Source organism: Larus michahellis, chromosome 1, assembly GCF_964199755.1.
Source record: "Larus michahellis chromosome 1, bLarMic1.1, whole genome shotgun sequence".
Lineage (NCBI taxonomy): Eukaryota > Metazoa > Chordata > Aves > Charadriiformes > Laridae > Larus > Larus michahellis.
Genome location: NC_133896.1, coordinates 201,130,395 through 201,147,252, shown reverse-complemented (window position 1 = coordinate 201,147,252; position 16,858 = coordinate 201,130,395). Strand labels below are relative to the sequence as shown.

The 16,858-nt window shown below is 43.2% G+C and overlaps 1 protein-coding gene across 3 annotated transcripts in view; it reads right to left on the bottom strand.

Annotated features, from left to right (window-relative positions):
- The window catches only part of SPATA13 (spermatogenesis associated 13), a 186,840-nt gene that overhangs the window by 67,224 nt on the left and 102,758 nt on the right, over positions 1–16,858 (bottom strand). Inside the window, exon 1 of one of the 3 annotated variants that reach the window (XM_074569090.1) lies at positions 13,260–13,525. The exons of the other annotated variants lie outside the window; for them this stretch is intronic. The gene's annotated coding sequence lies outside the window, so the exon portion shown is untranslated. Of the gene's footprint in view, positions 1–13,259; positions 13,526–16,858 lie in introns of those variants that run through there. 3 annotated transcript variants of the gene reach the window in all.

Sequence of the window (16,858 nt, the reverse complement as noted above, 5' to 3'; positions counted from 1 at the left end):
TCCTGACACCCACCCTTTAAGTATTTATAAGTGTTGATAAGGTCCCCCCTCAGTTGTCTTTTTTCCAGACTACTTTTCCAGAAGAAAAAAGGAGACACGTCTGCATGTTGCTGTATTAATTACATTAAGGCATCTCAATCTTAACAACTCCACACAATACAAAGCAGGCCCTGTAAGAAGGGCAATCCTCCCTGCAAATATTTAGGCTAGCAATTGCAAAGTAATCCAGGCATAGCACCCTTCATAAAACCAATCCATCACCAGGTCACACAAGACTATTAGGCCTGGACACGAGGTGCAGAGGTGAGCAGATTAACAATCACCACCTGAAAAGATGTTTTAAGTGATCCCGTTTTCTTTTTAACAATATTTTAAAGCCTTTGAGAAGATTAATTCCTCAGCCCAAGAGCTGAGTACCTTGCTGCTGCTAAGGTAAACCGATGTACTAATTGAGTTCTTGGCACAGGAATATTCGCTCTAGGACTTGGAAATGATACTGCTTTTATACTGCTATTGTCAGTACACAAAAAACACCACTCTCCTTAGCCGTGAAAGTCTGATTTCTTTGCAACAAGATGAAAAAGTTCCTACAATTTTCTCTTTCTCTCTTTCTCTTTCCCATGCTGTCAGGCAGAAAACAAGCAGTAGATTACATCCATAAAAGCAAAACCTCTGTATGTGTAGTCTTCAATAATAAGAGGCTGTTTCACAAGGCTATGTAAAACCATCATCAAGGCCATTATCTCTTCAGTTCCACCAATGGTGAATAAGGGAGTCCCTAATACTGAGGTTAAAGTGCAGCTGATAAAATACAAGAAATCTATCTATTTTAAAAGATATCAGATGAGATGTGAATATTTAAAATAAAATCCGATCCACTGGAAATAAACAGTGAAAGATACAGGACAAGATTTTGAGCCAGACTTCTGGATCTGGGGGCTGACCTCTTCTCCCTGGTGACAAGTGATAGGACGAGGGGAAACGGGTTCAAGTTATGTCAGGGGAGGTTTAGATTAGATATTAGGAAACATTTTTTCACTGAAAGGGTTATTAAACATTGGAATAGGCTGCCCAGGGAGGTGGTGGATTCACCATCCCTGGAAGTGTTTAAAAAAAGGGTAGATGGGGCACTTAGGGACATGGTTTAGAAGTGGCTCTTGTCAGGGTAGGCTAAAGGTTGGACTCGATGATCTTAAAGGTCCCTTCCAACCTCAACAATTCTATGATTCTATGATTCTATGATCTCATTCTCAAGAGAAATTGTTAGGTAGGACTTGCTGCACTAGATCGGACCAAAAAGCCATCTAACCAACTGCCTTGTCTCAAAGTGGCTTAAAGAAGAACAAGAAACAAGATGAATACAGAAAGATTTTGCCCCTATTTTACTCTCCTGTCTTCTGGCAATCTGACGTTTACAGTTTTCCTAAATCAGAGGCTGCATGCAAAACACGGTATTTTCTCATTCTGTTGGGCCAATCTTCCATGAATTTTTCTACTTCCTTTTTATTTTCACTAATTCCTCGGCTTCCACATCCTCGTATTTCACTGAATTCCCATAATCAGTTGGTGCCCTGGCTGAAATGTATTCCCTTTGGTTTGATTTTAGTCCCCTGGCCAGGTGACGCTGCGTCTGTTTGCAAACCTTCTCCTGCTGGAGGGTGCTGAGGGCCGGCTGCCTCCAGCCCTGCAGACATGGGTGTTGAAAGAGGTGAAGTAACAAACAGGACAGGTGGGTTTCCAGGAGACAATGAGAAAGGGGAGAGCATTTGGCAAGAGGACGAAGCATATGATGGTCATACTTGCATCTTGTACCATTAAGAGGGGATTCCTGGTTTTTAACAGTCTCAATGACTGTAATACGTAAATCAGAAATAAATAATTCATTCCTTAAAAGTGTGCCATTCTTGATTTTTTTTTTTTCCTAGCTTCTCCACATGCTGCTCATATTTTATGCTGTCGTTCAGGTTTTAAGGAACATATTTAACTCATTCAACTTTTTTTACAAGCTGGAAACTCAGAGCCCTACTGATGAATGCCACCAGTTCCCCCGAATCCATCGTTCCTCTCTCAGTGGCCAGTGCACCAGGAAAGATCACGTTAACCTTTTCGCTAGTGTATTACACAAGTGTGTAACAGCAAGGTATTTGGCCAAGTTGGCTATTTTCTTCCTGGATAGCTAAGCTGTTCCATCAGTGACATAAAAATGTTTTAACAACACAGGAACAAACCTCCCAGCATGCCCAGGAGCCACGGAGCCCTTGGTTCATTGTTGGGAGGTTACTTTTAATTACAAGGTCCTGATTAACACACTGGAACAAGGCAATAGCTGGCTTCAAACAGTTCCAAATCGTTGTACTTAAAAATGCTGACCCTTGTCATAAGCAAGAACAACGAGTGACAAAGACAAAAAGAAAATTGTTTCATTTCTGAGTGAATTTGAAGTCCTATTACAGGACTTTGCAAAAACCCAGAAATCTACAAAAGCCAACTTCAAACATTAACTTCGTAGTATCATAAACAGCCAAATTCTTCCTTCAAGCAGGAACTTATTTTTAAACAAGGTTTCTGTACAAGATTTGTCTTTAAAACTTTTGTATTGATTTTATTTTTCTAGTTGGTGCAACCTAACTTCTTCTTCTTCCTCTTATTATTATTGTTGTTGTTGTTTGAATCTGGTTTATTTAATTTGTTAACTGTCTGAACTATTTTACTCACATGGTTTGGCCAGAGATAGCGTTATCTACTTCTTAGAAAAATCATTCTGGCTGTAACTCAGCCTCTGCAACACTATTAATGCAGGGACAGATCCTGGCTTCATTTGGAGCTCTTCGCTTCAGTTCTTCCATACGCAAGTAGAACATGAAATTACCACAATTAAGAACCAGTAGAAAATACAAGAGAATAAGGAAGTACACACCTCATCATGGAAATGTTAAGCACGGTAGGAATGAATCCAGGATCTTTTGCAGAGAAGTTCCTTTCATTAGAAAGAAGGAAACATCTGACAAAACGGGTGGGTTAAACTCAGCAGCTGCTGCAGCGCATCTCTGCTGCCGCAAGCAGGTACTTGGGTCAGCTGCTGAATATCTGGACTTTGAACATTACAACAGACTCTTATTTTCTACGGCCCCATGTGCATAAAAGCCTTCTTTATTTTCTTATCATAGGAAATGGAGGACATATGCAAGAGAAGAACTTCAGAGTATACAAGCAGTGCTGGGAAGTTTAACCTAGAGCCGTAGAATACCAGTAAAATAGAAACCACTGGGATGATTAATTCATTAAAATCTCTAGTCCTTAATTTAATCAGAAAAACAAATGAAGAAATCTGGCCAAGATAAAGAATGAATTGCTTACTTATTAAATCTAACAGGATGCAGCTGATGCCTAGTAGGCAAATCAAGGTCACTTTTAGCCAGAGTTCAATGGCCTGGTCCAATGGGATGGTTTGGGTGATGGAAAGAAATGGGTTGGCTTTACATGAGACAGCTGGTTCTTGCTCACCAAATTAACTCTTACTTGATGCTACCAGTTGGAAAGGTGGCCTCCAAAAAGCAACATTGGTTGCCAGGACCGTATGTAAGGTGAGCCCTGTGTAGAAGCAAAGCCAAGGTTACAGTGTAGTTAAACTGCTCTTGAATTTGTTTAACATAATTCATCAAATTCAGTATGTTTTCAGCAGCACAAAGCATTCGCACAACACAGAGAAATATGAAAAAATATAGAAATGTCAAATATGACATTCTGACTATCTATGAAATATACAGGATGAGATCACAGAGTCCTGTCTTGAAGGTAGCAGTGGTGGTCCCACAGACTCCATTACAACCACGGGTCAGATGCTTTCAAACCGACTCTCAGATACGGAGGGAAGATGTAACACAGAGATCTTGGACACAAGGGATACTGCCCGAGAGTTCATCTCTCTCACCTACTCCTGCTCAGAGCCAACAGGCAGCTTGGAGGAAGCCATAGGTATGAGCAGGGACTGAATTTGCTCCTGGTTGGATGCAGGATAGAAGAGCCCCTGGCACTGCAGATACCAGCCTTTCCCCGTAGTTTCTGTTTGCTCAGTACCCCTCATCTCTTCACCTGAGCTTCAGACTCAATTACTTCAGCAAATTTTACTGGAAAAGCTATGCAGATCTTTTAGAAAGCATAAAATAAGCAGGTAACACTAAATACATTTGTCAAAATATAAGAAGCAAAAGTATTTGTGATGAAATTTCATTGATTTATCAGTTTCTATAAAGGCCATTAGAACATAGATTTGCAAGAGACTGTGTAATGACCAACTCCTCGCAAGATCAAGGCTATAATATACAAAATATCTGTCAAGCATGCAAGTGAATTTGTGAGTTCTCACTGTTCAATTCACTTTCTAATCCCCAAATTTCTGCACATAGTTATGAGAGTGGTATAGTCTCCAGTTCTCTGGTGACTTCTTCAATGCCGTGCAAAAAATGGTTCTCTGTGTAATGATACTTTGACATGAATGTCTCTCTAAGGGAAGGAAAAAATACTTTGTTTAATCTGTTTTTCATTAGTAACTCTTTGCATTCTGGGTCTAATTTAACTAATGACCTAATAATTATTTCTCTGTAAATCATAGAGAGCATTAAACATGTCAGAGTCCTTTGATAAAGCAGGTCTGAGAACTTGAAAATGTGGCAATACCTTCCAGGAGAGGATAAAACCTCGGCTCTTCTCTGTCATATCACTTGTGATTTTTGGACAGTTTCCATTTGTAGCCTATCCATTTAGCTCTTGGTAGTCACATCCTTTCTGTGCCTGGGATTTCATTGTCTTCCACAACTTTTCATTTATCTTGCCAAACCTGGCCTTCACCTACCCCTCTCTGCTAGAAAGTTTTCTCTTGCCGCCATCCTCATAGCGGTGCAGCGTGGGCTGCGCAGAAGACAAAACATACTCTGGATTTCCACTTGCAATGTAAATACTTTCTGTTGCCTTCAAGCATAGGACTCTTAGACCCAATGACTAATCAAACCAAGCTTTTCAGTACAGTTGTGTCTCCATTTATGGTTACGCTACTTAGTTTCAAAATATTCTCATAAAACGTATTCAAAATTTATTCCAATTCAAAATCAAAGTTTGCAATGGAAGCTGTCGTGAGAGAAATACTGAGAAACTTTACTGGTTCAAAGACTAAGTGTCATCCTGAACAGAGAGATCTTAGACAAAGTGGAGTTTTCAGAAACTTTTTGGTGTTTTTCATTAGCAAGAAGTATAACATTCTTCTTCCCTTCCAGTTCCCCACCAGGGAGACAAAGAAAGGAAAGAGACAGAGGAATTTTAAATGGTGTAACATCTCTGACGTATAATTCTTGCTAATGATGTAGGTGTTTTCCTTGTTGATTTGGCACTTTGGGCCAGCAGTATAAGTACATACAGATTTAGGAGACTTTGCTCAGCAGACTGGCTGTTGAAATTTGCATTCCAGTATCACTTAGATCTGGCTTAAAATTGTATGACAGGTAACTGTTCTTATCACAATAATGCATATTATTATCTGTTAGCGTAGTTTCATGTAATGGCAATTTGGGGAGCAAAAGTAAATAATGTTTTGTGTTCCTATTGAACCACTGTTTTATTTTACTGATATGAATTGGAGGTTCAGTCCTATAAACCATTTTCCTTGTCTTTAAAATAATCCAGTTAGTATGAGTGGAACAACACCTCCAGGACCACATACCTACATACAGTGTTAATACTTTGAGAACAGCAGCAAAACCTAATTCTCATATGACCAAATAATACAAAGGACCGTCTTTGTCCCAGAACACAGTATTAACCAAAATGAGACGTTTCATGTGCATTAGCAAGGATGATTAACGAGCGTTTCGAATACAGACTGATACCATGTGACTGAAGAATAGAAAATGTGATGCTTATATTTAAAAAGGAGGAGGAGGGTTGCCTGGGCAATGAACCGACTCTTTAGTCTGACTCTGAACTCGAAAAGATTTTACAGTCAAATCTGAAGGCAAGATTGGCTGAGAGAAAGCTGGGGAGCTTTGCCCCAAGTGAAGAGGAATCATGTATCACGAAGAAGTAGCTGACGGGAGTCGGGAGTAGTAGCTGTGGCAATGAGAAGAGGAAGATTATGCAATTTGAGGGATCAACAAGGGACCCAGGAAGAGGGAAAAGTGATGTGACACTTATGAATGTAGCAGGAAGGGCAAACACCTTTGAGGCCTGAGGAGATCACTCACGGTACGTGTAATTATGCAGCCCTTTGCCTCTGCAGGGGCGTTGGGCTGTTGTCCCCTGAGAGACAGTGACACATTCTCCCTGCCTTGTACTTTAAAAGCTCAGTTCTGTAAGGAGCTATAGACCAGGAGTCAGAAACAGAAAACACAGTTACTGTAGGGATCACGTATTCTGAGTCACGGACAGTTTACCTGCCTGCTTCTTCCTGATACTGACCATTCCCTACTCAGGGAAGCTCAGCAGCTCTCACTGTTTTTTTTCCCCTGTGGACTTTTTTCCCCTAGGTAACACCTAGATGTTCGTCACCACCGGATACCTCTTCTCCAGAGAAAGCCTTTTATTTGTCCTCTCCACTACAGCTTCTCAGTCTGTCGTGTTTACCTGAGGTGAGATCCCCAAAACTAGCAGATTTCCCTCCGTTTCTTTTTATTTGTTTGGTTTTGCCTTGAGCGGGAGCCAAAATTGTTAGTGTCTTTTCCTCATGATCAGTATGGCCTCAGCTGATGGCCCAAAGAATCAATTTGGCTTTTCTTTTTCCCCAAAGTTAATGGGCAAAGGCTGCAAATACACCCCAAAAGCCAAAAAAGCTTCTGCTGTTCCAGCCTCCACCTTGCCAGCACAGAGCCGCTCAACTGGGCACTCTTAATACCCTGCGATCACACACGTAGCTGCTATTAAAACTCTGCCTTTGGGAAATTCATATAAGGAAGACCATGGTAGCCTTCACGTTCTCGCTGCCTACCTAGAACATGTACCTGGTGTTCATCATTAAAATCATATCTGTGTTTGCACTTGTGTGTATATAATTATCCATCTTAGATTATTACAGCGTAAGACTTAAACATGCCTGACACGAGCCAGGTTCACTCCGTGGCTCCACGCTTGTCTCAGTATTTCACAATTCAACAATATTCTAGGGGAGAACCGTCTTTCAATTTTCTGCAGGAACAAAAAAGAAATGTATATTGTTTTAATAAATGGTACCAGCTACTAAAGCTCTACACAGAGTGAGAAACCTGTCACATCTAGAAATAAAATAGCTAAATCGGCAGATTCGAACTCATGTGATTGTTCTTTTTGCTTCACTTTACTAATTGTGCCAGGTATTTTGCTTAAATCTAAATCAGACTGAGAAGACTTGAAATAACATTTTAATGGGTCAGGTTGTGCAATTTGGACTACTCATTCTATACAGTGGGGATTTACTTGGTCTTGACTAAGCTTTGACTATATTGCCTTATAAAACTGGAGGCCTCTCTACGAGCAGACTATTTGCCCGCTGCCCCAGCAGTGCAAAGGGCACACTAATTGCCTTGAAGATGGGGTTGCTTTTGCAAGTTGCAGACAAGGGTCTCGAGCCTGCCCCTGCTAAGTTGATTCATTCCACAACTGCCATTCAAAAGCTGTCCGCGCTCCACGGAGCACACCAAGATAACTGCTGCTGCCCCGTGCTGCCACAGGCGCTCACCCACAGCTGTAATTCTCATCCAGTTGGGACGCTTGTTAAAATCCTCTAATTAAAAACCTCTGTGGCCTTATTCAAGTCCGTCCCGCAGACCTTGACTTTTTCCCCTCAGCTGGGACACACATAGGTGTGACGGTTTCCTGTATCGCAGTGTCAGCCTCCTAGAGACTTCCCCTTCCCACAAACACTTATGTCTTTTACTCTTATTTTGCTTTGAATAGACTACAGTGACACTATTTCATGAAATATAAAACTTCTAGGTCACCCGTCTGCTGATCCGCAATTGCATCACTATTATTTCCTTCAAAAAAAAAAAATAGAAATTCCAAGATTAACTGAGCAAGGAACAGATAAAAATAATGCATCCTCACCTGCTTACAATAATAATGTTAAAAGTCTTACGAAATATAAATATTTCTGATATAGTCACATTAAATGCTTCTAATAAGTATAGATAATTTCCCTTTTTTCCCTTCCCTTAAAGAATTCCGTGTGAAAAATATTCAACCAACTTATTAAGAGGCACCAACTTTTTATCTGAATAACAGACTTAGTTTATATCAGAGCTGCTTCGTAAACTCTTGGAAATGAGTTCTGCTTATGTCCTTCTAGGGCTCTGGAAATGGAATATGCAGAAAGAGTGGTATCAAGGACTGGCAAATCATACTGTTCCTTGTGTATTGGAATCTAAAGGAGAATTATATTTTAGATGACAAAACATGCACAAGAAATGGGGAACTGCTAACACAGCTAGTAAATTGTTGATGTTCTTTTCAAACCTCATAGGACATGTTATGAGAGGAGAAACAAAACCATGTCATTAAATATGAGATTCTCCAACAAGATTTGTGGCTCCTCTGAGAACAGATGACTCTCAATGCTGCTATCAGGAATGATACTGCAAATTGGAAGAAAGGCGACAAGTACCAATTTGTCACTCATGACTTCGGCATGTTTGATTGCTCTTTATTCATTTGAGATTTGCTTGCTGATTGTACTAATCCACAGAAAGGCAAAAGGTTTTGAAACGGATTGACAAAGTCTACAAGGAAATCTTCATTTCCAGGTCTGCCCAAGAAGTTTATCTCACTGATGCACTGTGTCTTCGGAAATTATGGCCACTGATTTGCTTCACCTAAGGGCATGAAAGAGGAGCGCAAGGAAAAACTAACTTGGTTTTAAGTCTCCTTATTAGCCTTACCTACCCAAATAGTGCATTTTTCCATCCAGAAATGTAGTCTGATTGGAAAAGGAGGAATTAGACCATTTGCCAAGAATTTCTAGATGACAGGCAACCGAGCCCACCAGGGGCTGCAACAAGCCAACGAGACCCTCAGTCGTGCTGCTGCCATGTGCGTGCACAGCTTGCACAGAGAATGCGATGCATTATGGACACGCAGCAAGACCCAAGTTTAGGGAACACCATCGTGTGCACAAGACAAAGTCCCTCCCCATGGGCAGAATCATATGGCTGTCCTACGCCTTCCCAGGATTCCTGCATCTCCAACCAGGAAATTGGATCAGAGTGTGACAAGTGTCTGCACCATGTGGTGCAACTGTGGTGTTATGACAATCATCTTTCCAGTGAGGTCTGGATGTCTCCGTCATTAGTCTGGGTTCTAACACCAGTCTACAGGTCAGTGTCAAAAAATGCCACCTTCAGTTACACGCACTGCACAGAGATGTTCCTGTTTCTGTGAGATGACAGCACGATGCTCTGTAATTACAAGTCAGTCAATGAATTAAAATAAAGTCGTGCCCCCATCTGAAAATTGGTACCTTCATCTCTCCATCTTTTTAAAAGCTGGCTCTGAGAAGACTATTGTCAAATTCCGGTCGTGGCTACGCATGAACTGCTCTCACTGGTGATCTATGAGTTATCTCATTTTAACGTCGGATACCCTTAGCCTCAGGTTGATCTGCCTCCCTTAAGTTTGATATGAGAAGAGTCTTGTCTACATATCAGAAGAGAAAGGTGTAACTTCGTTCTCTGTGGAAGGAAGACAAGGGCTCTATCTGTGGCTTTCTGACAAGCGAAGATTGTGATAGTCTCTTTTCAAATAAGGAGCAAAGAGAAGGTAGATTCAGTCCATGTAGGTCATGTTACAGGCTTTTGTCAATAACGCTTTGTTTCTTTGAATCAGGGAGAGAATTTTGGCTCTTGAGTCGAGTTTGGGGACTGCCAATGGGGTTTTACAGGACTGATCCTGAGTAGTTTCAAAATCATTCCCAAATGCAGCAGGGTTCTTGGAGTCTGAGGACTTACAGACTCATTTGTGGGCTTGATTCACTTCTGCCTTACCCCAGACTCACAGGCTGCCGCATCCACGCCCAGAGCAGGAGGCCTTGTGCAGTGGCTGCAAATCCCCGTTGAATAGCAACACGGTCTCTCTAATCCCTTTAGAAAATTTAAAACAATTTGCAACTGAAAGTGATCATTCCTACAGTGTACCTAACCACATTTGATTAAACACAGAACCGGAGTCTTCATCCATGAATGACATCAATGGCAGCAATTCTTAATCAACAACTTCAAGTGATTCCTCTGCTTCGAGGCTATGGATGGGTAAATCTGGTACAAACGGAATAGAAATGCTGCTTTCAAAGCCAAACAGGGCTGGACCAGTCTCTTGGGAAACCACAGTGCGAAGTGTTGGTGGAAAGAGACATTTGGGGGTCAAGCCACACGGGGCTTCAGATAACATTGCCCATTCAACCACCTTGCAGTAAAACAGGGAGTTTGCAGCACACAGGTATAAAAAAGCTTTTATTCAGTCAAGCCCGTACACCGATTTGGTGCCCTGCAGCATGTCGATGCAACACCCACGCTGTGGAGTGGGACATTCTTATTGCAGAAGGGGAAGAATCTAATCGTGAAGGCAAGGATCCAAGATTGGCTCAGCCCCAATGTGAATCCAACAGTGAAGATACTGCCCAGCAGTAAAGTTTATCTCAGGAGAATTTAAAACTCATTTGAGGCAGAATCAAGGAACCTGGTCCTGGAGCTCTTGTGTGTGAGATTAGCCACAGTGAGGAGAGTGGAAGCCCACCAAGATGAATGGGCTTGGGTTCAGTGGGCTTTGGACAAGCTCCCACAGGAGCAAAACGCTGCAGAAGTGAGACTCAAAGCAGAACACTGGCCTTTGCCTCTATGGAAAAGTTAGCCAGGATCGTTCTACCACTAATAGAGTTGTCGTGACACAACAGACTGCATGGACACCTTTGCTGGACTGCAGGTTTCCATGTGATGAATTACAGGCCTGAACACAGACCCTCAGTTGTGGGAGGACATGGCAGGAGGGCCTGATGGCCCTGGCACACAGCACAGAGCATGCGCTGCCCTGAGAGGGGCTGCAGGCTCTCACCCACTCCCTCCCATCCCCTCACAGATCCTTGCTTGGGTGGAAGAGGCATCAATTACTGCCATAGTTTCACTGAGAAGTATACAAACGCCTACACAACACAAACTATTCTAATTTTAGGGTTTAGCCTCATAACCATTTAATCAATTGCACCTCAGGACCTGGGCATGCAGCTGTCAAAAATCTCCAAGGAGAAATGTCAAAGGGAAGGGGAAGAAAGCAAACCTTCCTCACGTTAGGCTTTGCACAGGCAGGGGGACCACTGGCCGCTTCTACAGCTGCTTGCGTGGAGGAAATGCACTCAGAGCTCCGCCTGAGTCCCTGCAGCAAAAGTAGAACCCCAGGCACCTCTTTTCCCTTCTAACATGGCGTTGCTGTGGAGCCTGCAGCGTTCCTCAGGAAACTTGTCGTGATGGTACTTGCAGGGAAGGCTCTTGGGAAACAACGGTCCCCAAAGTGGTGGCAGAGCAAGGAGGAGGGGTGGCACAGGCTGGTGAGCGTGAGCACACACGAAAGCAGCTGCAGGATACAGGTAGGACAGCAGGAGTGGACCGGGCTGAGGGAGATGTGACACTGGTGGGGAAGGAGCACTACACCTGAAGAGGTTGGGGGAGGGCAAGGGGGTGGGTGGCGAGAGCTGCGAAGAGGGCAGAGGGGCCTCCGGGTGGTGATGGAGAGGCCAGAGCAAGACAGAGACAAGCTGCCCCTTCCCAAGGGATTCCTCTCTCCTCGGGAGTAAGGGAAAACTCAGGGAAATACACAGATTAAACAAATGAGCAAAGAGCTAAAGTAACATGGAAAAGGCAGGTAGAAAGAAGAAAATTTCATTGAAATAGTTTTCATACACTTTTTCAGTTTTTTTTTGTTTGGTTGGGTTTTTTTCTGTGTATAAGGAGAGTGAATAAAACCAAAGCAGCCCCAGACACTTTGAGCTCGGAGGGTGAGCCAGCAATTCTGCAGCTCACTTGAGGTCTCTGCAGCCCTGAGCACTGCGAATGTTTTATTTTCACATATATAAACCATTCATGAACAATTTCTCCAATGCATTAAGCATAAACAAGCTTTCCTTTTGCAAAGGTAAGTATTTTTTCCTACGCCTGTGATTTTCTCTCCTAAACCAAATATTTTTATGTCTGGAACCATGGAAAGAAAACAAGTCTGAGGCTTCCCATTAATTACTGTGTTTCCCAGGACTTCTCCTGCAGGGTCTGGAGCCAGGGTCCCCTGCCACACATTTTATTTTGTGGAGTCGTTCCATTTTATGACTCTTGGAGCAACTGGTCGTGTTTATTGATCTTTCCACACAGCTGTTCTTTTCCTACAGGAGCCCTGAGACGGATTTTCTGTAGCTGATACGTGAGGCCCCATGCGTCTCTGTTAAAGCTGGTTTGCTGATGCCAGTAACAGGAGTCGAGGAGGCAGCAGCTTTTTAAGACTCGGAGTTTGTGGGTGTAAAGGAAGCAAAAAATGCAACACACTGGCTTCACTTTCACTGTAAAAAAATGTGCTTGTGTGATGAATTCCAAAATCCCATGAGCAAACTAGCCCAAACAAGACTAGCTGTGATACACGAGGATGGAGTGGAGGAATTGTGAGAGACCTGTGCTGGAGAAGGAGGGTGTGATGTGGGAGCTGCACTGGAGAAGGGGGTGAGGCATCCGCACAGAACAACTCTGGCTGCACAGCGTCTTTCAGCACATTTGCTCGCATCACAGACAACACTGAATTCCGCTCAGCAGCTTCTACCATCCCTCACCCATCTTAACTAATTTACCAGATCAGACATGAACAGGAACGACCTCATGTAGATACAAGTCCTGTCTCATGCAATAACAAAACCCACAAGCGCTCATGACCCCAAAATACCCCAAACTGGGGACAGCATCACTCGACCGTGCATTATGTTTCACGGTTTTCCGAGGGCCGTAGTCACACGGGACTCCAGAGCTGAACACCCCTGTCGCAGCAGCCGAACTTTGCCTTCGGAGGGTGAGTCTGTCTGCCCATCCGGCCACCTCTCCGGCCAGGGTGCCTCACGCGCCACGGAAACACGGCCACCCTTGGGACACTGCAGCGGGGGTCACGCAGACGCGCTGGGAGGCTTGTGGGTTAAACAGGAGCAGGATGCTGGTGAGGGCTCATAACTTAGGGAGGGAAGAGGAAAAGAGCAGGAAAGTCATTAGGGAAAATATCTGTCTTACCTCTCTCTGCGGACTCCTCAGAAAGCACAGCAGACGCTTTGCGTGTACAAATCGCTCCCCAAAAAAACCCCCACATAAGGATCTCAGGTCAGCACAAAGCAAAGCAGGGGTGCTCTAGTTTCCCCCCAAAATGCCCTGAGCCCCCTCTGAGCAGCCCAGGTTACCCTCCGTGAGGAGCCCCAGCCCTCCCCAGCTCCTCCGAGTGTTTGGGGGTCTGGGAAGGAGCCGCTGCACCCCGGAGCCCTCCCGGTGCCTCCCCTGCGCTCAGGGGGAGGAACGCCTGGAAGAGTGTCAGCACAACACGCTCCATAAATTTTCCCTCAGCCTCCTGCAGACGTAGGTCCTTGAGAAAAATGCCTAAATCCCGTCCTTTGTTGACATAGTAACCACATTTAAGTTTTTGCCCCCCCTGCCCCCCCTGAAGCCATCTGCATAAAACAATTCATTACGAGAAAGATTTATCCCGCCTGCAGCGGGCTGGTTTATGTGGTTTTATTTGTCTAAGGCAGAAATAAAGAGAGGGAATATTTAGACACTAGAGACTTCACACCCAAACCAAAGGGGTGTTTCATTACAGAAGTTAATATTAAAGACTTCCACAGCTCTTTGAAGGAAGTGTATTTCCAAGAAAAAGGAAAAAACTCTGTTATTCAGATAAACAGGCCATTTCTAACGCCTAAGTGAAGTAAAGCTTTAGGAACTTTTAAGGAGGTCCCAGCGTGTTTTGTGTTTTTCTCTAACTTGTTCACATGTATTTACCAGATTCCTCCAAAGATGCTGGAAACATCTTAAAAGTTCCCAGGAAAGTTATAAAGCCACGACATCGTGGGAGAAACAGCAGAGGGTCAGAAAGACGTAAAGCCTGCGGAAGACTCTGCTTCCCCCGTCCTATGGAGATGAGCCCTATGGAGATGAGCTCTTTAGCCTCTGGCAGGGGAGAGGAGAGAGATAAAAGAGAATTGTGCCGCAGGGATCACACGGGTTTTAATGGATTTTAATGCATCCCCTCATCCAAACTGCAGCCACCGTACACAGATCTGCATTCAGATTTCTGGCCCTTTTACTGGTAATTTAGGCTGTGGGAGCAGTCTGGCAGCATGTGCAAGACCATGCTGCCCTGCAGGGCTTTTTTGACTCCGGTTGCAAGCGGATGGGGGTGGGGGGTAAAGTAACAAAACCCGAACCTTGGTACTTAACAGTTGAAAAGAGCTTTACAAGCAACATTTCAGTGGTTTAACTCAATGTTGCCTTATAAAAACTGCCTTATTGACAGATCTCTTTAAAGGCATAATTCTGTATAATTTACTAAGGAAAACTTATCTTTGAGCAGGGTTAAATATGTGCTTAAGCCTGGAGTGAGCAGAGCAGCATAAAGAGTGAAAGACCTAGCATTTCTTAAGCTATAACTTCTTCTCCTCCAACCTTGAGATTCATACAAGTGACCGTAACCCTCCCGCCAACACCCAGGCATCCTCATCTCCCTCACAACATACACCCCCACCCCGCCCGCCAAAATAAAGAAATCCGAGTTCTTCATCCACAAATTTTTGCTGTCATGTAGCTAAGAATCATTAGTCGTTTCTGAACTGTCATTTAAATGGTAAAATTCTTGGGAAGAGAGAAAAAAGAAGGTCTAAATGTGCATTCACAACTCGTGATTTTGTAAGTCTCACCCCTTTGGGGAGGTTTCACTAAATATTTTAAAGGATCGATTCTGAAATATAGTTCCAGCATCATTACATATTTCTCAAACTATCGTCATCTAATATCCGACCTGATACCAAATATAAAGTGATATTTTAAATGTTGTAAATGTTTTAAGAATCTGTAGGTATTATGGAGCTTATAAAGCTATGGCACGCTGCTGTACAATTTACACTTGCTGGGTATATGAAGGCAAAATATTTTCAATATACAAAGTTTGGTTAAGTTTTTAAAATATTTTAAAGCAATTCCAAAAGGGTGGACCGCTAGCCCCCCACCGTGGATCCCCATATAATTCAGTGAAGCCCATGGAACAACTGTAACGTGTTTGTAGCTCTGGGGGGACCAAGGTGGTGCGTGGGAGCTCCGCTTCTGGCCAGGTCTTCTTTGGACTTGCTGTTGAGCTCAGTTTGATGCTGCACCTAATCAGCTGGTAGCTGTGAGATACAGGCTGAAGTTGAGTGTGACCCTCACCTTTTCCTCGCATCCCCTACCATAATCTGTGTTTGCCTCTGCTGGGGCCACTGGGGCAGCTGCTTCAGCAAGCTGATCCACTTGAAAACCAACCCACCCAAAAAGCCATAATTTTTCATTTCACCAGCTGGTTAAGCTGACCTAGCTACAGTTGTGCAATCGCTGGATGCAGAGGCACGGAGCGCAGGCCGGGGGGCGGGCAGTGCAGGAGGACTGCAGTCCCCGGTTACACTAGATTATACGTAATATTAAATTTCCTTCTAAGCCTTTTTGTGCCTGTGCTCTCCTCCTGAAATGGGACAATACTTTACCCTACAGATTGTAAACCACTGAAATGCTATTGCGTTCCCGCCATGCAGGTATGTGGGGAATATCAGTTGGCTGAGCTCAGAAAGTTTCAGAGGGTGACTGAAGTACCTGTGGTCCTTCATACATAGTATATAAAACCAGTTATCACGAACTCAAAAACTCAACTTCGAATAACATATTATCATCTAGCAAAAAAGGATAAAATATAAGAGAAGTAAACCAGATTTATTGCTGTACACTGTACCTACCAAACAAATGCTCTGCTGTTAGCAAGAATATAAATACTGAAGTCTCTCTGCTTTTTGTAAATTGAGCCCAGTTTCCATTAAAAAAGCTACTAACTGGGGGGGGGGGGGGGAGGACAACAACAAAACACCAAACCAACACCAAACCAACAACAGTGGTATACAGACAATCGTAGAATCATAGAAAGGTTTGGGTTGGAAGGGACCTTAAAGATCATCTAATTCCATAAACATCCTATAAGTTATTTTTAGTAGGACCCTAGAAATATCTTTCCTGATGGAGATACACAATATGGTTTGTGCTAAGATTGGTTAGCTTCTTTCTCTGAATCTGTTTTGGACCAAATAGTTATGATAGCCTCCTTGGGCTGTTTCCTCAGAAATTATATCATAATTAGACTGTTTTATCGTACGTAGATAACTTAGAATTGTAGCTATTGGGCAACATCATCCACAGAACTTCATGAGATAACAAAGTTGCACAAGCAGCTGACTAGGACGGATATTGAAGATGAACCACTATACTGATGAGATGGCAGAACAGTCCCGTGTCCTTTTGAAATGGTGTTTTAGAAAGCAAAGGAGTGACCGAACACAAGAAATGGGCTCTGGCCCAGAGCTGCAGGCACAAAGCATTAGCAGCCGCTTAGTGCTATGTTTGCAAATACTCTGGTTCCTGTAGAAACACCTAATCCTTCCCGAATCCTGGCCAGCATTTATGGCTAAGTGCAGACGGTTAAAGACTGTTCTCGATTACCTGTTTCTTATCTGTATGGTCTATTTTGTGTGACAATGGATTTTCAACTAGATTTTTAAAGCTTAATTATTCAGGCCACGTATTCAACATCTATTTACATTGCTATGTGC